The 22,657-nt window shown below is 45.1% G+C and overlaps 1 protein-coding gene across 10 annotated transcripts in view; it reads left to right on the top strand.

The window, feature by feature from the left end:
• GRIA1 (glutamate ionotropic receptor AMPA type subunit 1) overlaps positions 1–22,657 on the top strand; it is an 843,377-nt gene that overhangs the window by 402,957 nt on the left and 417,763 nt on the right. For all 10 annotated transcript variants that reach the window (XM_033927803.1, XM_033927802.1, XM_033927807.1 and 7 more), the window contains one exon: positions 21,946–22,083. The gene's annotated coding sequence lies outside the window, so the exon portion shown is untranslated. The remainder of the gene's footprint in view (positions 1–21,945; positions 22,084–22,657) is intronic.

Raw genomic sequence — 22,657 nt, 5'->3', positions numbered from 1 at the left:
GTCCGATTCACCCCCCCGCAGGACCGCTCGCACCCCCACCCCGAAGGACCACTCGCACGCACCCGCACCCCCACCCTGAAGGACCGCTCGCACCCCCACCCTGAAGGAGCGCTCGCACTCCCACCCCGAAGGATCGCTCGCACCCCCACCCGAAGAACCGCTCGCACCCCCACAGCCTCACCCCCCTCCCCCATGGAGAAGCTGTCTACCTTGTTTCCGGATGCCAGCGAGCCCAGCTGTTTTCTCTGCCGGCGGTCCCGCCCCTTCTCTGAGCCCTGCTGCGCTGCTTTTTCTTCCGGCGGTCCCACCCTTTCTCTGACATCAGAGAAAGGGCGGGACCGCCTGAAGAGGAAGCAGCGCAGCACAGGGCTCTGAGAAGGGGCAGGACCACCGGCAGAGGAAGCAGCTGGGCTGGCATCCGGAAACAAGGTAGACGGCTTCTCCATGGGGGAGGGGGGGAGGCTGTGGGAGTGCGAGCGCTTCTTTCGGGTGATGAATCGGGCATCGGGGGGGGAACTATGTAAAAAAAATTTTGTACAACGCGCAAGGGTATGCGCGGTTTGTAAAAACCACGTATAACGCGCGCGTTATATACGAGAAAATACGGTAATCATCAGTGCAGACATGAAAACTGCCAATCAAGTGGAGAAGGCTTCATCTAAGGCAAGGCAGATATTGGGTTGTATCAATAGAAGTTTCGTCAGCCGAAAGCCTGAAGTCATAATGCCGTTGTACAGGGCCATGGTGAGACTGTGTGCAATTCTGGAGGCCACATTACAGTAAAGATGTGCGCAGAATTGAATCGGTTCAGCGGACGGCCACCAAGATGATCTCAGGGCTCAAGGGTCTCTCGTACGAAGAGAGACTGAACAAATTGCAGCTCACGTAACGTACGTCCCAAGTCCACATTCTGTTTTCAATGTATAATCATCTATACCAAATCCTCCTTCCCTTGGGATGACATATGTTATGCGAGGTCCTATGCACTGAGAACCATCAATATATGATATACCTTCCTTCTAGTATATCATCTAAGATATTAAGGAATTTTTTCTTTAAATAAGGGTAAGATAGGATTTAAAATGGAATAATTAAACTGATTTATTAATTGTTAGGTACACGGTAGCCATTTCTAATTAAATACATAAATGATTTAATATCTGGTAACCCTTTTGGTTTGTTAACAAAAATCCAAATAGTAGCAACATTCCATGCTACCAAACTAATTGAATAATTCTGTATTTTGGATGGCAGTAAGAACACAGTTTATGGGTATATAAAATGGGATTATTATTAATTTTGGTTTGTGTTTTGTATTTTTTGCAGTGTCCTGAGAACCCTTGAAAAAGCTGCATTTAGCTTCAAAACGGGTCCCCGTCGGGCTTATCAGTACTCTGTACACTTTAAAGATAAATGATGTTTGCTGTTTGTAAGAAAAAAAAAAAAAAACCCACTAATGTATGATACAGTACAGTTCAATTTACACAAATAGGGAGGTGGAGGTAATCTGGTCAGTGATGGACGTTTTAAACCTTCAATAACTTGGCATTGGATCAAGATATCCTTGGATTATAATATCCGTATCCAAGTAGGTTTCTGAGACCATTTTCCTCTACGATTTCTTTTGAATACCCTTTGGTGGGATTTACTGTGTATTTGAGGATTGTTCCTTAGGAATCCCACATACCATCTTCCGTGTTTTCACTGAGTGGTTGATGCAGTGGCTTCCCCCAGGTCTGTCTTAATAGCAGATTAAGGACTTTTCCTTCAGGACCTTGTCCAAACCTTGTTTTCAAACCGGCTATATTAACTGCTCGTACTATATCCTCTGGCAATGCATTCCAGAGCTTAACTATTCTCTGAGTGAAAAAATATTTCCTCCTATTGGTAACTTCGTCGAGTGTCCCTTAGACCCTCTTGTACTAAGGTACGCTAACCAATTAGCGCGCACTAAACGCTAATGCGTGAATGTTAGTCTACGGACGCGTTAGCGTTTAGCGTGTGATAATTTGATTAGCGCACCCTCAGTAAGAGGGAGTTAGTCTCAGAATTCCACCTTTGGCCTTCTTTCTTCTACCAATATTCCTGAAAAAATGTCTTGCCACCTCACTTTACATCTTTTGCCATTTTTTCTTCTGTCTGTGCTTTTGCATTCTGATTTCTTTCTTCATCTCTCTCAGCTTTATGCCGGATTCCTTTTTATGTTCCTCATTTTGCCATCTTCCGTATTTTCTGAATGCTACCATTCCTTGATTTTTGCATCCACTGTTGCCTGCCCATGAATAATTGCTGTCATGTTCCATCCCAGAGGTGGATATGTTTCCACCGTCTTTGAGTATTTTTTTTCTGTGGGACGTGAAGCAAGTGCAAATGATTTATAATTATAATGATTAGTATTTATAGCCCTGCCAGGAGAAAAGGTTAAAGAGCAGATTGATGCATACTAAAATTTTACTGATAGAGTTTACATGATATGCTAATTCCTTGGCTCCAAACTGTCCCTGTTAAAATACAAATAAGATACTTCCTTTTATAGCACAGAGAGTCACAGTGCATACGTTAGAGACAGAAGGAGTGACAGAGATGTTCTGAAAATCTTTGATAGCCATCTGAGGAAGTCATACATTCAGCTTTCATCAACAGGGATCATTCGAACTCCAGATTAGTACAAAAGCCTGATCAATTTCATGTTTCCTTTCTTCATTCCTGTGCACTTCTACGTCCATTGTGAACATTGTGGGACCTATTTACTAACATTTGACGTACCCATAAAATAATGGTAAAAATATGTGCATGGTAGTGACCAGCGCATTCTTGTACCCATAGCAATCAGAGGCTTCTTCTCTCTCGAACAGAGGAGATTGAGAGAGGACATGATCGAAACATTCAAGATACTGAAGGGAATAGACTTAGTAGATAAAGACAGATTGTTCACCCTCTCCAAGGTAGGGAGAATGAGAGGACACTCTCTAAAGTTGAAAGGGGATAGTCTCCATACAAACGTAAGGAAGTTCTTCTTCACCCAGAGAGTGGTAGAAAACTGGAATACTCTTCCGGAGGCTGTTATAGGGGAAAACACCCTCCAGGGATTCAAGACAAAGTTAGACAAGTTCCTGATAGACCAGAACGTATGCAGGTAAGGCTAGTATCAGTTAAATCGACCTAAATAAATCCAGGAAAAATTCCTTCTGATAATGAAGGGAATAGACTTAGTAAATAAAGACATGTTTTTCACCCTCTCCAAGGTAGGGAGAACGAGAGGGCGCACTCTAAAGTTAAAAGGGGATAGATTCCGTACAAACGTATAGAAGTTCTTCTTCACCCAGAGAGTGGTAGAAAACTGGAACGCTCTTCCAGAGTCTGTTGTAGGAGAAAACACCCTCCAGGGATTCAAGACAAGGAGCTCCTTTTATGAAGCCGCGTTAGCGACTTTAGCGCGCATGACTTTTAATCACGCGCTAACCCCCACGCTAGCCAAAAAACTACCGCCTGCTCAAGAGGAGGCGGTAGCGGCTAGCATGGCCGGCGGGTTTGGCGTGCACTATTACGCGCCTTTGTAAAAGGATCCCAAAGTTAGACAAGTTCCTGCTGAACCGGAATGTACTCGGGTAGAGCTAGTCTCAGGGCGCTGGACTTTGACCAGAGGGCTGCGGCGTGAGCGGACTGCTGGGCATGATGGACCGCTGGTCTGGCCCAGCAGCGGCAATTCTTTTGTTCTTATTCCTGGGGGAGTGGATTTTGAGCAGGCTCTGAATTTACACCTATTTGTATAGGGTTTTCAAAACTGTTCAGTGAAATTTCTAAAAATATAGGTGTCCTTGTATCAAACTGTGGCAAAAAGTTGATTTAGTGTGTTCTTAGGAAGATCGTTAGGTGTGAACCGATCCTCAACATTTGAGATGAGTATTTGAATTTAAAACTGCTTTTGTCGTTGTGACACACTATATTTTGACACTGTTTTCCTTGGATGCATATTTTTGCTGGTGAAGTTGCTTTAGAGTTGTTGCATTGCACACGGCATTGGGTTTAGTCTGTCTTGAATTTTTTTTTTTTTTTTTTTTTCTGCCAATGAGGTTTCTTTCACTCCATTTGATTATCCACCAATCCGATGTCTATTGGGAGCTGGTGGGGCTCTGAGGCTTTTTCTTCCTCTTTAGACTACCGTAATTCCTTGTATAGGTCTGAAGGATTGTTGGGTAAGATTTGCCTCTGCGGATGATACCAAAATCTGCATTAGAGTTAGATACGCCGGATGGTTTGAATAACACGAAGAAAGACCTGGCGAAGCTTGAAAAATGGTCTGAAATGTGGCAGCTACAATTTAACGCTAAGAAATGCAAGGTCATGTATTTGGTGCTGCAAAAACCCGAGGGAACGTTACAGTTTAGGGGGTGAAGAACTTACGTGCATGACAGAAGAGCGGCACTTAGGTGTAATTGTATGCCATAACCTTAAGGTAGCCAAACAGGTTGAAAAGGTGACGGCGGAAGCTAGAAGGATGCTAGATTGCATAGGGAGAGGCATGGCCAGTAGGAAAAAGGAGATATTGATGCCTCTGTATAAGACTCTGGTGAGACCTCATTTAGAAGATTGTGTACAATTCTGGAGATATAAACAGGATGGAGTGAGTCCAGAGAAAGGCTACTAAAATGATTTGTGGTCTTCGTCATAAGGTGTATGAGGACAGACTTAAAGATCTCAATCTGTATACTTTGGAGGAAAGGTGGGAGAGGGGAGATATGATAGAGACGTTTAAATACCTACGTAATATAAATGTGCATGAGTTGAGCCTCTTTCATTTGAAAGGAAATTTTGCAATGAGAGGGCATAGGATGAAGTTAAGAGGTGACGGGCTCCGGAGTAATCTGAGGAAATATTTTTTTACAGTAAGGGAGGTAGATGCATGGAACAGTCTTCCAGACAGAGATTGTGTCTGAATTCAAGAGGGCCTGGGATAGGCACGTGGGATCTTTCGGAGAGAGAAAGAGATAATGGTTACTGCAAATGGGCAGCTCTATGACCTCACAATGCAGGTGCACAGAGCCTTAGCCTATAGGAAGAGGAGATGCAAATGTTTAAAATCTTAGCCAATAGGGAGAGGATGAGATAATGGTTACTGCAGATGGGCCATTTGGCCTTTATCTGCCATCATGTTTCTATATTTCTATGTTTCTAACTCAATGCACTCTTATCTAAGCAAAAAAAACTATGTACCTAAATGATTTATAGCACCTAATAGCACCCAAAACTTTGGCTTCATTGAAGTTTGATGTACCAAGTACATTTTTCAGGTTTTTATACATATTCTTTTGCAAGGCTAGGAGAGTGTTTGTTGGCTTAGGAAGATCATTCCCATGCACTAAGATCATTTTTAAAAATTTATTCCCCCCCACACACATACTTTTTACAAAACCACAATAGCGGTTTTTAGCGCAGGCTGACGCGCTGAATGCTCTGCACTGCGCCCGATGCTCAGTCCTATGAGCATCGGGAGCAGTGCAGTTTTGTAAATGGGGGGGGGGGGGTGTTATTTATTTATTTAATTCATTTTCTATCCCATCCTCCCTAAAGAGTTCAGGACGGGTTACAGGTTAACATACATAATACAGTACTCCCCTCAAATTCGTGGGAGTTCCGTTCCAGGAACCCCCCATGAATTTTGAAAAACCGCAAATGCGATTTTTCGCCTGTCATAAGGCAGGGGAGGCAGGAGAGGGCAGCTGGAGAACCGGCGTGTGAAGAAAAATCACTCGCAGTCTGCTCCGACCGCCTCTTCCTGTAGTAAAGTTGGGCTACACCAATCAGGAGCTGCTTTGACATGCAGCTCCTGATTGGTATAGCCTGACTTTACTACAGGAAGAGGCGGTCGGAGCAGACCACGAATGATTGAGTCTGCGAACTGCAAATTCGCAGGAGAGCACTGTATACAATTTGCCATAGTTACAGTACAAGTTGTTGTTTCTTCCTGGTACAAGATTTTATCCTAACTTGACACATACTAGGGCTCTAATACCAATATCCATAATACACTTCTCCCTCCCCATTCGCGGTTCCTGCACTCGTGGTTTCATATAATCGCGATTTTTTCTGGGGAGGGGGAAAATTAAAAAAACAGTCTTCATGTGAAAAAAATCCATCTTTTTTTCCTCCCTGCCGCCTTCCCGGCCTTACCTGGTGGTCTAGAGGGCTTTCAGGGCAGGAGCGATCTTCCTACGCTCCTGCCTCATGCAGATCGCCATGAGGAAATGGCTGCTGGGAGTTCCTGTAGTCTCTCGAGACTACGTCGGGAACTCCCTACAGCCATTTCCTGATGGCGATCTGCACGGGGCAGGAGCGTAGGAAGATCGCTTCTGCCCCGAAAGCCCTCTAGGCCACCAGGTAAGGCCGGGAAGGCGACAGGGAGGTGGGGGTGGGTCAGAGCCGGATAATCGAGGTTTTTCGCCATTCGTGGTCCGGCTCTGCCCATATCCCCCGCAAATGACGAGGGAGAAGTGTATACATTTACAGGTTAGATTTGTCCTAGCTACAGTTCAAGAATTTTCAATACAAGTTTTTAACCTAATTCAACACATACCGAGGATCTTGTATCAATATACATCTCCTTGTATATAAGATAGTCATAACTTCATCATGGAAATAAATAAATGTAAATAAATATTTATTTATTTAATACGTTTAAATACCGCCTTAAGTCTAGGTGGTTTCCAGTATCAAAAACAATCATCAAATTCCATAAAATAGACCGACAAAACAACACGCATTATCTGCATATCAATAAGTACATAAAATCATGTGGGTTTTGAGTGACATATCTGGTCTGATCTCTTCCAAAATCGACTTGTAAGTACCTATCGGTTAAATACATTTACAAGGATATTTAAGAAAGAAGGCAGATCCCAACTGGAGAGCCTCAGGTCTCGAAAGCAAAAACTCTTCTTTTTTTCTTTTGTAATAATCAGGAAAAATCCTAATTTTTTTGAATTAAGAAACAGGTAAACTTGAAGAAGAGCTGCAACATCCAGTCTCCACTTTCAATAAACGCCAGCCTCCCTTTCATAGCTCATGCACGGGAAATGCCACTGCTCAGCGAATTGCATAATGTATGTAAAACTAAAGTGAATTAACGAAACATTTTTCCTGAATGGGTGACATGGCCCCTTTTTCTATTTGGGGGGGGCAATTAATGGCCGCCTGCTAATTTTCCAATTAGGTCATGGCCACTCCCAAGTGAGCATTTACCAACACCTATTTTGTAGGCAGTAAGGCCCAAATTCTCTAACTGATGCTGGTTTTTTAGGCTCAGGAAGGCACCCAAGCTCAGTAAAAAATGTTGTTTAAAACAACGTTTTAACAGAGTTTCAAAGCGCCTACTAGCGCCTAACCCCCCTCTTTTACAAAGGTCTGCTAAGCTTTTTAGTGTGCGCTAAATCTTAGCACGCACTAAACACGCGCATGTTATCCTATGGACGAGTTAGCGGTTAGCGCACGCGTTGATTTAGCTAAAACGGCTTAGCGCGCCTTTGTAAAAGAGGGCCTAAATATCGGTGCCCGAATCGCACCTCTGTAGGCTCTTTAGGTCGCCTAACGCCAATATGGACGTGACTAATGCCGGAAGTGGCAATTGGGCAGCCTCAAGTGCCTATGGAGGTGGGATTCACCGGGAAAAACCTGGCCTCCATTTCTGGCGCCTACCTTTTGTCAGAGGTGCAATTCTGTACCCGTTGCGGGATTGACACTCGATCGGCGGCTACTTTTAAGGCAGCCGCCGACAACAGCACCGGTTACAGAATTCAGGCCTGTGGGATCACATGCTAAGCACACGCCAGTTGGTTAGTGTTGTGGCAATGCGGCTGCATTAACGGATGAACGCAGAACCTGCCTATTCCCTGCCCCTTGCACTAAAAAATATTTTAGTAGGTAGGAGGTGCACGCTGATGTCAAAATTACCATGCAACACCTGAGCACGCCACGTGGTAAGGCATTTTAAGCTGCAGCAAGCATGTATTACTGCAGGTTAGTCAAAAGACCCCCTTACCCCCTCCTATTATACTAAGGTGCGCTAACCGATTAGAGCGTGCTAATCGAATTAGTGCATGCATAAATGCTAACGCGTCCATAGACTAACATGCACGCGTTAGCGTTTAGCGTGCACTAAATCAATTAGTGCGCACCTTAGTAAAACAGGGCCTTAGTGTGTATTAAAGAGCTGTATTTTCAATGAGATAGGTTCCCATTGGTTTGAGCTGTGCTGAATGAAGAAAGACCATCAGTTGGCCATCATTTAGCCCTTTCAGGACCAAGGGACATATTTGTCCCATAACTTTAAAATCCTATCAATTTTGATTGGGATAGTCTACAGTTCTAAATTTGATATGTACGGATTCCATAGGATACTGCCTTTATGTAAACAAACGGGTTCCGACATTCATTCATTGGCGTCGTTGCCAGATTGACGAGAAGATTCACTTGCCACACTGTCCATAAGCCAGAAGTGTGATTTTTTTAAATAAAAATAATGATATTTCACAAAAAAAAATCAATTTTTTGGCATCTGCAAGCCCTTTTTACCATAAAAATGTCGTCAAAACCACAAAAATTGGCCTACGATCCTTATGGTCCTGAAAGGGTTAAAGGGGTATTTGCTAAGCCGTAATACAGTTTTACTGCAGCTTACATTACCATGGGAGTCATTAACCTGAAGTAACTCAGTACCATATTGTAAGTTAGTTAATGACTTCTGTGCCAAGGAATAAAGCAGCTTGCATTGAACTTAGCAAGCTGTGTTATTCCTTGAAAATCTTAAACAAGGCCACAACATTTCTAATTAGGAGCGGACCTCTCTCTCTCCAGTCCAGACTCCTTTTACTAAGCTGCGTTAGGGCATTGACCCGCGGAATAGCTGCGCGTGCTAGACATTAGTTCTAGCCGCGTAGTGCGCGGTAATATCCTGCGTGCGCTAAAAATGCTAGCACACCTTAGTAAAAGGAACCCCCCAGTCTTCTAAAGTCACTCCTGATCACTCCCCCCCCTCCCCCTCGTTTCTCTTGCTCTTTCTAATACCTGATGCAGGGCCTGATGCTCAAAAGTCCCCGTTAAAATCCCCTGAGCCGTCGTATTGCCGGTAAATTTTTACGATTTCTAAATGACGATCAGAAAACCGTGCCAAGCTCTGCGTCTACGGAGATGGTGTGGTATATAAACCTAAGGTTTGGTTTAGTTTAGTTTAGAAAACTTTACATGCAAAGGAGGTCCACGGGAATTCCATCCAATCAGTCACCGGAGAAAGCGGTTGACACACGTGCAGAATAGTTCACGGAAAGAGGCAGAAATGTGCGCATGCATCAGGAAAAGCTACGTCGTAGACACACATGTCGTAGCACGTCATAGGCACATATCATAAGCGCCATTGGGAAGCATAGAACTACCAGCAAATCATGAAAATGTTTTGGGGGGGGTTTTTTTTCAAATTTTTTCCACCTCATGAAATTTGACAATCACAGACCTGCCAGTATACGCACATACGCCTGAAACACGCTTTTAACACATGCATATGGCGAGATATATATGCTTTTTATTGGTTCCCCCACCATATAATAGTATGATGAATGTATTTTTAACTTCCACCTCTCATGGCAATCGGCAGCCCCAGACCTGCCGGTAATTTTGGAGAGTTAAAAGTTCAGTGCCTCATTTTGTGCGTCACCCAGCAATGTCTGGGCATTGCCCGGTGTGCTCATTTTAATATTAATGAGTTCACTGTACTTCATACAATTTGTCGGCCACTGCTACGGAGCACGAAAAAGATCCCAGGGAGCCATTTTGTGCATGAGAAGCTAGAACGCTTGTCTGCTAAACTAGCAGAACTGGTTTAGCAACGGACGTTAAAGGCACGGTAAGTTTTGAGCATCGGTGGCCCCTACGGATAATCCTACAATTTTACCAGTAAAAAGTAAAAGGTATGGGATTTAATATACTGCTTTTCCTGTGTGGTTTACAGAATCAAAGCAGTTTATATGGGACAATAAATTAAGTGGCTTGCCAAGAGTCACAAGTTGCTGTAGTGGGAATTGAACTCACAAGCTCAAGGTACTGTGGCAGCTGTTCTAAACACTAAGCCACTCCTCCCCGTACCCAGTGCCCATAGACCAGGGGTCTCAAAGTCCCTCCTTGAGGGCCGCAATCCAGTCAGGTTTTCAGGATTTCCCCAATGACTATGCATGAGATCTATGTGCATGCACTGCTTTCAATGCATATTCATTGGGGAAATCCTGAAAACCTGACTGGATTGCGGCCCTCAAGAAGGGACTTTGAGATCCCTGTACAGCAATAGTCAAGGGTTTAGGTCAGACATGGGCAACTCCGGTCCTCGAGGGCCGGAATCCAGTCGGGTTTTCAGGATTTCCCCAATGAATATGCATGAGATCTATGTGCATGCACTGCTTTCAATGCATATTCATTGGGGAAATCCTGAAAACCTGACTGGATTGCGGCCCTCAACGAGGGACTTTGAGAACCCTGCCATAGACTATGCAGCTATGAATGCAGTTTGAAAATTGTCTTCTTGCGGAGTAATTTTCTAGCTGCACACATGTGTATGTTTTCTTTTCCATGTGCGGACTTCAGCAAATTTGCAAAATTAAAGTATGCCCATATTTCTGCTGAAAATTACCTCAGGGACTTTAGATGCTTATATTTACACCTGCTCTTCAGCATAAACAAATTGTCTGGCTTAATTTGCATGCATATGGCTGAATTTTCAAAAGCAAGTATGCAAATTGAAATCCTTCCTCAATCCCACCCCTTGGAACACTTCTGCTCAGCTCAGGTAATCGGGCAGGTGATTTTATAAAAGCTTATTTGCATAAGTAAAGTCTGTCTTAGCTAAAGAAATGCATTTGAAAATCAGAAGCATCCTGCTATTGTACTCCAAGTACAAAAGATAATACTATGTTATTATAAGAAGCAAATAGCAGCCAGTATCCGATAAAGTGGGTCATGCATGGGCTTTCGAACTAGTTGTCAAAGTCAGGGGAAAAATAAAATTGATTCACATTTAATGCAGATGAACGGTTGATTTAGCAAGGAAAAATGCTCATTTCCAATTCAGTTATTTCTGTCACCAAAAACAAATTAGAAAAAAAAAATATAGGCCCAGGTTTTGAATATCACTGTGATGTCTTCCTGGTGAATGTGCACCTGAACCCCAGATCCAGTAGATGAAGCATGTGAAGCATTCCATGTGGCTCGTGATTCCACTCTATATGCATATTGGAAAATACAGAGTGAAGCTCTAATGTCTGAGTTTAAAATTAGGGATGCATCTATCGATCTGGGAGTGGCATTTAAGACACAGGAAATTACCCTATTCATCTGAACCTTCTGAATTAGTTGAAGCACATGATTGATGCTTGATTCCCAACTCATACAATATTACAGTGTCTCTCGAACTGTGTGCCGGCGCAGTGGTGTGCCCCAAAGAGATTCCAGGTTGTTAAAAATTCCCTTCATAAGTATACACTAGAATGTAAGTCATGTACGCAAGAGTCTGTCAATGTTATGAGCTTCTGTTTGCGTAAGGATACAACCACCTAGACCAGGGGTAGGCAATTCCGGTCTTCGAGAGCCACAGGCAGGTCATGTTTTCAGGATATCCACAATAAATATGCATGAGATAGATTTGCATCTCAAGGAGGCAGTGCATGAAGATCCATCTCATACATATTAATTGTGGATATCCTGAAAACTTGACCTGCCTGTGGCTCTTGAGGACCGGAATTGCCTCCCCTGACCTAGACAATCATCATTCTTTGACTTGATTGGTCCTTGAAAACTAATGGCAAGTAATTTTAGCTTTATTTTTATTTTTTTAAGCAGTAATTATGCTAAATTGAGCAATAAAACAATCAAGGCTTTGTTATCTTTTGGACCCTCTTATCTTTGTGAATTTGGATTTTCAACTCTGACTGAAATTACATCGAAAAATAAGAGAACGACTGCAGATGGTGCATGATGAAATGCGTGTGTGCTTGTTGACTATCGAGCCACGTTTTGAGTTCATTTGCACTCAAAAACAAGCTCTTCCATCGCATTGACTAGCAATTCTATTCTATCTACTTTAGTTTCACTGTTGTTATAATAACCCATACACAGCTTTAAAAACTTTAAATGAATAACTCTCAGATTTAATTTTTTTTTTATTGGTTTTGCAATTTTGTAATTTCAATGATAATGTGCTGTGAAAAACATTTGCTCCGTTTAGTGTACCGGAGCTAAAAAAAATTTTGAAAGACGCTGCGATATTAGCTGTCTTCTCTGAGTAAAAAGGCAATATGACCCTCTGTTATATGGTAGACAGTTGCATTTGTTGTGCTTATTTCTTTACTGTGCAATATCCAGCCATATATTAATTTTTCTGGAAAGAAACACATTTTTATGTTATAGAAAGTTAAAACATGACATATGAAAACTATAAAGCCAATCTAGTCTGGGTGTTAGAAGGCAGGGTTTCCATAAGAACATTCCCTCACTGAGGCTGGATCTGAGCTACCTTAAGGCAGGGAATAGCCTAGCTCAGGGATGGGCAACGAGGGCCGGAATCCAGTAGAGTTCCCAATGAATATGCATGAGATCCATTTGCATACAATGGGAGGCAATGCATGCAAATAGATTTCATGCATATTCATTGGGGAAATGCTGAAAACCCGACTGGATTCCGGCCCTCGTTGCCCACCCCTGGCTTAGCCTTTCTGGCCAGGAAGGTGAAGCTCAAAGGCGAGAGCAGGACGTTAGAAGCCCTCAGGCAGAACAGAGAGGCCCCGAAGGGGGATCCTTCCAGGTAGCTTTACCAGGTCCACAGTTTTCTCGCCCGTTTGGACTGCTTTCAAAAGTTGCTTGTGGAAAATTTTGAGCGGTTTCAAACTGTGCCCTCCCCACTCCTTCCCTGATTCCCCCCCCCCCGGCTGCACATGTGCCCTCCCTTCCCTCATGCCTCTAGTTGTTCACCACTGCAAGCAACGAGAACGTCAATGTGCTTCTCGCAACCCCGTTGTCTCTCCCGCTGACGTCACTTGCTGTGCGCTGCACCCGGAAGTGGCGTCAGTGGGAGAGATGTCGCAAGGAGCACGTTGAAGTTCTTGCTGCTCACGGCAGTGAACTAGAGGTGTGGGGGAAGGGGGTGCGCAAATGGCGAGGAGAGGACCCCCCTTACTACACCACTGGTCGGTTCTATTAATAATGGTTATAAATCTTAGGTTCCTAGTGATTTTTTTTGTGTTGGAATATCTTTTGAATTACTCTGGGAAAATGACCCATTTGTATTTTCAAACATAATTCATCATATATTCGTTTTGTAGTGCAACAGCACATTCTGAGTTATCTAATGATAGATATAAATTGAAATTGTAGCACGTTGTATTTTGTTCATGCCATTTTTAGCAATAATTCAAAGAAACCCAATTGTCTCACAACAGAGAATTTTCTCTCTCATTGTAGTAATGACCAATCGCAATGCAATGCTATCTGTCAAACTAAATAAGTTATTGATCCAGAAGGGTACCAGAACCTGATATGGCTCATGTTAAAATGAATCTAACCTGAAAGGAAATCCCTGAACATAACCAAGCAGCAACTAATAAGCTTGAAGCAATTCTGTAAATGGTCAGTAACCCATTGCTGTTACATTACAACTCGGTGAAGTAGACGATGGAACGTGCATTTCTAAAAGCACCCTAGGTACTAAGAACTATACAGGAATATCAACTGGCACCTGCATAGCTTCTGGTAGTGATTGAACCGTGACTCCCAGATTGCAAAACTACAAAACTGTCTCTCAGAAATCAAAATCTGGATGGCCGCAAACAAGCTCCAAATAAACGCCAGAGAAACTGAACTTCTTCGGATCCTCTCTCCTCTGGGAATCATCTACCATAACCTCCAAAGACCAAGTCCGTAGCCTAGCGGTACTTCTTGACTCTAACTTATCATTTACTGACCATATCTCGTAAAGTGGGCTTTGTCTTCATTCTACTATCTACAGCTATGGAAAATAAGAAACTATTTTTCTGAACCGGACTTTTCACAACTTCTCTATGCCTTCGTCCTCTCCTGCATGGTAAATCCAGACGTCTGGTAACCCTAGACATGACTTTACAAAATGATGCTCATTAAGGCCTGAGAAAAGGAATGCCAGAGGACATAATTTGAGGTTGAGGGGTGGTAGATTCAAGAGCAATGTTAGGAAATTCTAATTTACGGAGAGGGTGGTGGATGCCTGGAATGCGCTCCTAAGAGAGGTGGTGGAGAGGAAAACGGTGATTGAGTTCAAAAAAGCGTGGGATGAACACAGAGGATCTAGAATTAGAAAATAATATTACATAAGAACTAGAGAATGACACGGTGAAAAAATTGGTCCCCGTCACCGCCCCGTCCCCGTCTCACCATCCTCTGCACCGCCCCGTCACCGCCATTCCCTTCACCGCCCCGTCACCGCCACTGCCACCCCATTCACCGCCCCGTCACCGCCACTGCAACCCCATTCACCGCCCCGTCACCGTCACCGCTGCATACATAAAAGCCTCAAACGGGTACGATTTTATATACTTTTCTTTATTTACGTATAAAGGAAACATTCTTTAAAACTTTAAAACTCTTCCTCTAGTTCAGCAGCCAAAGCTCTAATTTATAAAATGACAATTGTATAGAATATTGTTTCTTTTTATACTTGAATAAAATAAGTTCAGTATAAAACTATTTGAGGCTTGTTGAAATGGGATGAGATGGTTTGTGGGGATGGGATGGGGATAGGGCCCGAGCTCACGGAGACAGAGCTCACAGGGATGGGGACCAAGTTCGCGGACAAATATTTTCCCCGTGTCACTCTCTAGTTTACAGCTCAATCAAGGCTGGCTCTGATGGGCTGCAAGTCTCCCCTCCCCCCAGCGATCACGGCAGGAGGGCACCCAACCCCTCCTGTAGACCCCCCCCAACGGCCCTCCCGACAATCGCAGCAGAAGGGTACCCAACCCCTCCTGCCGGTCCTCCCAATGGCCTCCCCTAAGATCGCCGGCAGGAGGGTACCCAACCCCTCCTGCTGGACCCCCCCCAACGAACCCTCCCACCACGGAACCCCCTTAGTCTTACTTTCCAAGTTGGACCGGACGGCTCCTCACACGTATGGCCAGTAGGCTTGCCTCCGTCCAAATGAGGCGGGCCCGCCCCTACCCTGCTCAACCCACAGGATCCTAGGGCCTGATTGGTCTAGGCACCTAAAGCCACTCCCGCTATAGGAGGGGCCTTAGGTGCTTGGGCCAATCAGGCCCTAGGATCCTGTGGGTTGGTCAGGGTAGGGGCGGGCCCGCCTCATTTGGACGGAGGCAGGCCTGCTGGCCAGACGAGCGAGGAGCTGTCCGGTCCAACTTGGAAAGTAAGACTAAGGGTGGTGTTTCGGGATGGCGGGGTTTGTTGGGGGAGGGTCCGGCAGGAGGGGTTGGGCACCCTCCTATTGGCGATATAGGGGGCCGTTGGGGGGGCCGGCAGGAGGGGTTGGGCACCCTCCTACCAGTGATCATAGGGGGGCTGTTGGGGAGCTGGCAGGAGGGGTTGGATATCCTCCTGCTGCGATCGTCGGGGGGGCTGTTGGGGTAGGCAGGAGGGGATGGGTACCCTCCTGCCGCGATCGTTGGGGAGGGCTGGTTCTGTCGGCATGAAGGGCTGAGCACCTTCCTGCCGGCGATCGTCGGGGGGGGGGGGCGGGTTCTATTGGCAGGAAGGGTTGATCTGACAAATGAGGAGCACGGTGAAACACAGGTAAATAGCGGTTCCTAGAAGGGGGTACATTGGCCTGCGGGGACAAATCTTTTCACCGTTTTTGCGGGCGGTGAAAACTTTTGTCCCCGTGTCTGCGGCGATTTGGCTTTGGAGTCTCCATAACCCGCAGCCAAACCGCAGCCACGCCGCAGCTCCCTGCGGGGATCGCTCCCCGTGTCATTCTCTAATAAGAACATAAGAAATGCCTGCACTGGATCAGACCTTGGGTCCATCTAGTCCGGCGATCCGCACACGCCAGGGTAGGCCCAGCTAGGCCTACCCTGGCGAATAAGATGTGCATCCAACTTGCCCTTAAATCCTTGAATGGTGGTTTCCTCCACAACCTCTTCCGGGAGAGCGTTCACCACTCGCTGTGTGAAGCAGAACTTTCTGACATTTGTCCTGGCCCTGTCCCCCCACAGCTTCAGTCCATGACCTCTTGTCCAAGTCACCTTTGACATTGTGAATAAGGTTGTTCCCTGTTCTATTTTGTCGAATCCTTTCAGTATTTTAAAAGTCTCTATCAGATCCCCTTGCAGTCTCCTCTTCTGCCAGTACTGGGCAGATTTGCACAGTCTGTACATGGCCGTTTGGGGGAGGATGGGCTGGAGAGGGCTTCAATGGCTGGGAGGGTTTAGATGGACTGGAGTAGATTTTAACAGAGATTTCGGCAGTTGGAACCAAGCACAGTACCGGGTAGAGCTTTGGATCCTTGCCCAGAAATAGCTAAGAAGAAAAAATTTAAAAAATTTAAATTGAATCAGGTTGGGCAGACTGGATGGACCATTCGGATCGTTATCTGCCGTCATCTACTATGTACTATGTATATTAGAAAGAAAATGTTTCCAGGATCTGTATTTGTCCTTTATGAATATTTTAGCCTCCTAGATGTAATTTTACCTCGCAGCACTGCAGCCTCATCTTAAGAAGCTCTTGGTGACGAACTCTGGGCTGAGAAACTGCAAACGGGGCATGGCAAAAGAAAGCTAGCCTGAAACAATGAGCCTCATGTCAACAACAATTAGGGCTTCCCTGACTTGAGCTGGGTTGTTGTTTTCCTCAAAGTGAAGCAATTTATAGAAGCCCCTGTCTCTACAAACTGGTATTTCTTTCCGTTTGCATGCCTGTGGTCTCTTGATTGGAACACACAGCCTCCAGGCTAGACTGCCAAGTGTGATGAAGAATTCATCACTATTATCAAAATGCTGATTCAACTCCTTTGCATATCCTGAAACCAGTAAGAAAAAAGGAATGACTGGAAATTCAAAATTACGTGCATGTTTCTTTAATTTCACATTCAAAACACAATGTAAAATAATCAGATACTTATGTGTACACACTGTTATTATGACCTGTTTTTTTTAAAGTATGTGTTCATTGCTTCCTTGGCATGTTAGTCTGAATTATACAGGGTGGGCCACAGAAAAGTAGCCCACCTCCAGCAATAGTATGACAAGATGAATGAGCAAGTGGATTGTTTTTATTCCCGTACCCACAAGTTAGAACAGATGTTGAAAGTGGTCCCCGTTCATGTCTATAGCCTTCTACAATCACTACTAGCTGTTGCAGGGAGAACCGGTATTAGAGGTGGGCTACTTTTTCATGGCCTACCCTGTATAATCCTAATCTATTGAGCAAAGAGCTGAGTAGCAACGACCACACATATCTTCCAGCCTGAAGTGCAGTAGCGTTCTTATTTGAGAAAATAGGGGAATCCACCATGGAGCATAAAACAACACGTCGACCAAATGAGGATGAATACATTTGTTGAAAATGCTCCCTGAAGTTGCGCCCAGTGCGTTTCGTCTGTGCAGCTTCTTCAGGGGCATATAACTAAATGATAAAGCATAGGAACATAAATGCAATAAGAGCATGAGAATGGCCGCTGCTGGGTCAGACCAGTGGTCCATCGTGCCCAGCAGTCCGCTCACGCGGCGGACCTCTGGTCAAAGACTAGCGCCCTAACTGAGACCAGCCCTACCAGCGCATGTTCTTGTTCAGCAGGAACTTATCTAACTTTGTCTTGAGTCCCTGGAGGGTGTTTTCCCCTATAACAGACTCCGGAAGAGCATTCCAGTTTTCTACCACTCTCTGGGTGAAGAAGAACTTCCTTACGTTTGTACGGAATCTATCCCCTTTCAACTTTAGAGAGTGACCTTTCGTTCTCCCTACCTTGGAACAACCTGTCTTTATCTACTAAGTCTATTTCCTTCATTATCTTGAATATTTCGATCATGTCCCCTCTCAATCTCCTCTGTTCAAGGGAGAAGAGGCCCAGTTTCTCTAATCTTTCGTTGTACAGCAGCTCCTCTAACCCCTTAACCATCTTAGTTGCTCTTCTCTGGACCCTTTCGCGTAGTACCGTGCCCTCCTTCATGTACAGCGACCAGTGCTGAACGCAGTACTCCAGGTGTGGGCGCACCATGGCCCAGTACAGCGGCATGATAACCAATATAATCCAATTGCCTTAAGACAAATTAAAAGATAAAACCCCAAAACTACTTGTCTTTATAACATCAAAAGGAACATATCAAGAACCAATTCAGAAGATGTCTTACCTAACTGAAGTTAAAAACTGCTTTGCTACCAAGAGTAACTAAAGTTGGTGTCCAGTATATGCTTTTCAAACACTGTTAATATATATATATATATATATTGTACAAGGGTGTTTCAAAACAAATATCAGCAAATTGACAGTATTTCATGAAATGAACACCCCTGGTATTTCAAACTCCCATGCAAGGAAGATAAGGGATAGGAAGGGACTTCTATACTGCCTTTTTGTAGTTCCACAGCCACATTCAAAGTGGTTTACACACAGGTACTCAAGCATTTTCGATATCTGTCCCAGTGGGCTCACAGTTTATCTACTGTACCTGAGGCAGTGGAGGATTAAGTAGCTTTCCTAAGGTCACAAGGAGCAGTGTGGGATTTGAACTCACAATCTCAGGGTGCTGAGACTGCAGTGCTGCCAGGTAAAATTACATCTAAGAGGCTAAAATATTCATAAAGGACAAATATAGATCCTGGAAACATTTTCTTTCTAACATAGTAGCTTTAACCACAATGCCACACTCCTCCTCATTAGATACATTCTTAGAGGAAGTGTTAAGATACTTTATTGACCCAACATGAGTCATGTTTCGGCATGCAACACCTGCATCAGGGGTCGGCCAATAAGCAAAATTTAAGGATCAAACTTCAAGGATCAGAATCAGTCCTAAAGCCTGAGCACACTTTCCTGCTGAAGCAACACAGGTCTAAGAGATTGTTCTCTGTGCTCGGGCTTTAGAACTGACTCATAGAAACATAGAAATAGACGGCAGATAAGGGCCACGGCCCATCTAGTCTGCCCACCCTAATGTCCCTCCCCTACCTTTGCCCTGTGAATAGATCCCATGTGCCGATCCCATTTGGCCTTAAAATCAGGCACGCTGCTGGCCTCAATCACCTGTAGTGGAAGACTATTTCAGCGATCAACCACTCTTTCAGTGAAAAATAATTTCCTGGTGTCACCTCGTAGTTTCCCGCCCCTGATTTTCCACGGATGCCCTCTTGTTGTCGTGGGACCCTTGAAAAAGAAGATATCTTCCTCCGCCTCGATGCGGCCCGTAAGATACTTGAACGTCTCGATCATGTCTCCCCTCTCTCTGCGCTCCTCGAGCGAGTATAGCTGTAATTTGTCAAGCCGTTCTTCGTATGGAAGATCCTTGAGTCCTGAGACCATCCGGGTGGCCATTCTCTGCACCGAAGTTTGGTAGTCGTATTTTGCTTATTGGCCGACCCTGGATGCAGGCATTGTATGCTAAAACACGGCTTTTGTTGTGTCAATAAAGACAAATCCCTGTTCATTGAGACCCTTTTTGCTCTTTTCCCACTGTATTATGTTTGGTGTGCTCTGTCCCTCTCCGTGCTGGTCACTGTCCAATAGATGGCATAGTGTGCTTAATTGATAGGGCACTTTATACAAAACTAGTTGTTTAGCCCGTTACATTAACAGGTGCTAGCAGCCCTTCTCCCTTATTTTTACCTCCTCCCTGTCCAGCAACACCTCCCCCCCCTTTCCCTGCTCCCCTCATATATCAGTAGCCCTTCTCCTTTTATCTCCCCCTGTCCAGCAGCAGCAGCACCCCTCCCATTCCCTCCTCCCCCTGTCCAGCAGTAGCTCTTCTCCTTTATGTCCTGCTCCCCCCCTGTCCAGCAGTAGCCCCAGGAAAAGAGTGAGGATCACAGGACCAAAGCTTTTACTGACATCCAAGTAGGGGAAATCCACTCTCCCCACCTCCTTGCTCCTGCTGCACTTCCTCCTCGGCTATACACACGCGCGCACACACACACTTACATACAGCTCTCCGGCTCCTCGCGCCCCTCCTCCACCTTCCACTTCTTCGGCAGGGGCCAACGTTTTCTTTATTTTGTTTTCTTTTCGCGTGTTCCTCCATCACGGAAAAACAGCACTACCGGCCAACTTAGTCCCTTGCCGCCCCCTTCCCGCAGTCCCAACAAACGTCCTTACTCCAGCAGGGGCCGCAGCACTCTAAACACGCTGCTTCGCGGCCTGCTACTGCCCTGATTTGCTCTGCCCGTTTCGGGCAGTAGCAGGCCGCCAAGCAGCGTGTTTAGAGTGCTGCGGCCCCTGCTGGAGTAAGGACGTTTGTTGGGACCACAGGGTGGGAAGAGAAGAGGAGCGGCGGCAAGGAACTAAGGGAGCTGAAGGTAGGGTCGGATGGGAGACTGAACAGGGGTTCGGGTGTGCCGGGGAGAGGAACGAAGACGACGCCGATGACCGGAGAGAGAGAGAGAGCCGCTGCAGCGTCTCTGAAATAGAAAAAAACTTCGGTCTTGACTTTTTTTTTTTTTTTTTTAGTTGAAAGACGCGGCGGTGGCTCCTCTCATGATCCCCAGCTGCGTCGGAAGTCCGACGCAGGCGGGGATCGTGAGAGGAGCCACCGCCGCGTCTTTCAAAGAACCGTAAGCCGCGCATGCGCACTTCCTATGTGTCGCTACAGCTCACGGAAAAGCAGCGCACACTTAGGAACTGCGCATGCGCGGCTTACCATTTTATTATATTAGATGGTGGCACCCTTAGCTGTTTGCACGGTACAGAAGCAGCGAGAAGTCATCAGATTTTTGTGGTTGGATAGTGTGAAACCTTGTAAAATTCATAGAAGAGATGCCTGCATTGATGAGAGAAGAGTGTAAGAGTTGGTACATGCATTTATAAATATTCAATACCTGATGAGGAGAAGGTGGGTCATGCTGATGCCATTATTCATGGAAACAGGCATATTTCTTTAGAAGTTCTGGCCAGGGAATTGGATGTCAGTATCAGATCCGCACATACCATTCTCAAGTATCGCAAGTTGTGTGTATGGTGGGTGCTTAAAAGGGCTGTGGAAGTTTGCACAAAATGGTGGACCTTCCCCTTCCCGGTGCATCCTGGGGTGCACCGGGGAAGGGCCTAAATCCTGATTGGCCCAGATGCCTAAGGCCCCTCCCAACATCTCATGAGCACATGATTCATGTGCAGACTTTCACAGCCTTTGTGGCGTAGTATGACAATGAAGAAGACTTCGTGGCAGAAATCGTTACAGGGGATGAAACCTGAGTGCATCACTATGAGCTTGAAAGCAAGAGGCAGTCTTCGCAGTGGCATCACAGATCATCTTCAGTCAAAAAGCAGTTCAAGTTTTAGCCCTCCACTGGAAAGATCCTGTTCATTCTCTTTTGGGATATGAATGGACCAATTTTGTAGGTTGAAACAGTGAATAGTGCCCAATAGAGAATGACACGGTGACAAAATGCATCACCGTTCCCGTCCCCGCGGATAACCGCGGGAAATAATCCCATGTCATTTTCTAGTGTCTGTTTCAACCTCGGTCCTTCTACACCAGCATTCTTCAAAGCAAAGCTTGCGGGTCAGTGGTTGTGGCCATTCATGCTCTGATTCTTATGTGAGCCAAGAATAATGAAGCCATTGTGACATCACTGATATGATTGGCTCTTAGGCACTGGTGGAATGAGGCATTATGACATCACAATATCTGCTCTGGATACCAGAGACTGTCATTCTGAAGTGTCTGTTTCAGCCTCAGTCCTTCCTGCACACCTCATGTATTAATGGTTTTCTTTCCCACACAGTCTATTCATCACCGGCACGGCCATCTTGCTTATGACCTCATTACCAGAGACCTTAGCCCTGCACAGGAGCCCACTACAGCTGACACGTGGAATCCTGTACTCACAAACATCGGCAGTCCGATAATCAGCATCTGGTAGGTAAGTGCGATACATGGGTCTATAATCGTTGACTGACAGGGCTTTAGAGGGATATAGATGGAGTCGGCATGTTCATATATCGGCTACAGAGGGTGGCTGGCTAGAAACAAGTTTTTATTTTGGTTACATGAAGGTTATAAATGGATGTAGACTAGAAACTGCGTCCTCTATCACACGGATTGACAAGGACGCTGGCTAGATTCTGGCTTTACATTGGGGTCATGGATGTATAACAAAAGAAATAAATAAATACATAAATTCACAAAATAAATTAATTTACCTTAAGGGGTTTACTTTCGCTTTATCCATTTAACGCTTTACATACGGGGTTTTATATGACCTTCATAAGGAGGGTTTACTTTACTTCAACTGCGTCTACAGGACATTATGTCCGATGCTTCCCTTACGGTTTACATTCCTTCCAGAGCTACTACACACACACATTAGGACCGCATATTTACTGGTCTCACATTCGTGGATTATGGGGAAGATGGGATAATTAGGGTGATAGGTACACACTGATCCAGATATGCTCCTCAGTACATTGGCTAGGCTCATCAGTACATTTGCTAGC

This window comes from Geotrypetes seraphini, chromosome 18, assembly GCF_902459505.1.
Source record: "Geotrypetes seraphini chromosome 18, aGeoSer1.1, whole genome shotgun sequence".
NCBI classification, from domain to species: domain Eukaryota; kingdom Metazoa; phylum Chordata; class Amphibia; order Gymnophiona; family Dermophiidae; genus Geotrypetes; species Geotrypetes seraphini.
This window is presented reverse-complemented; position numbering and strand designations above follow the sequence as displayed.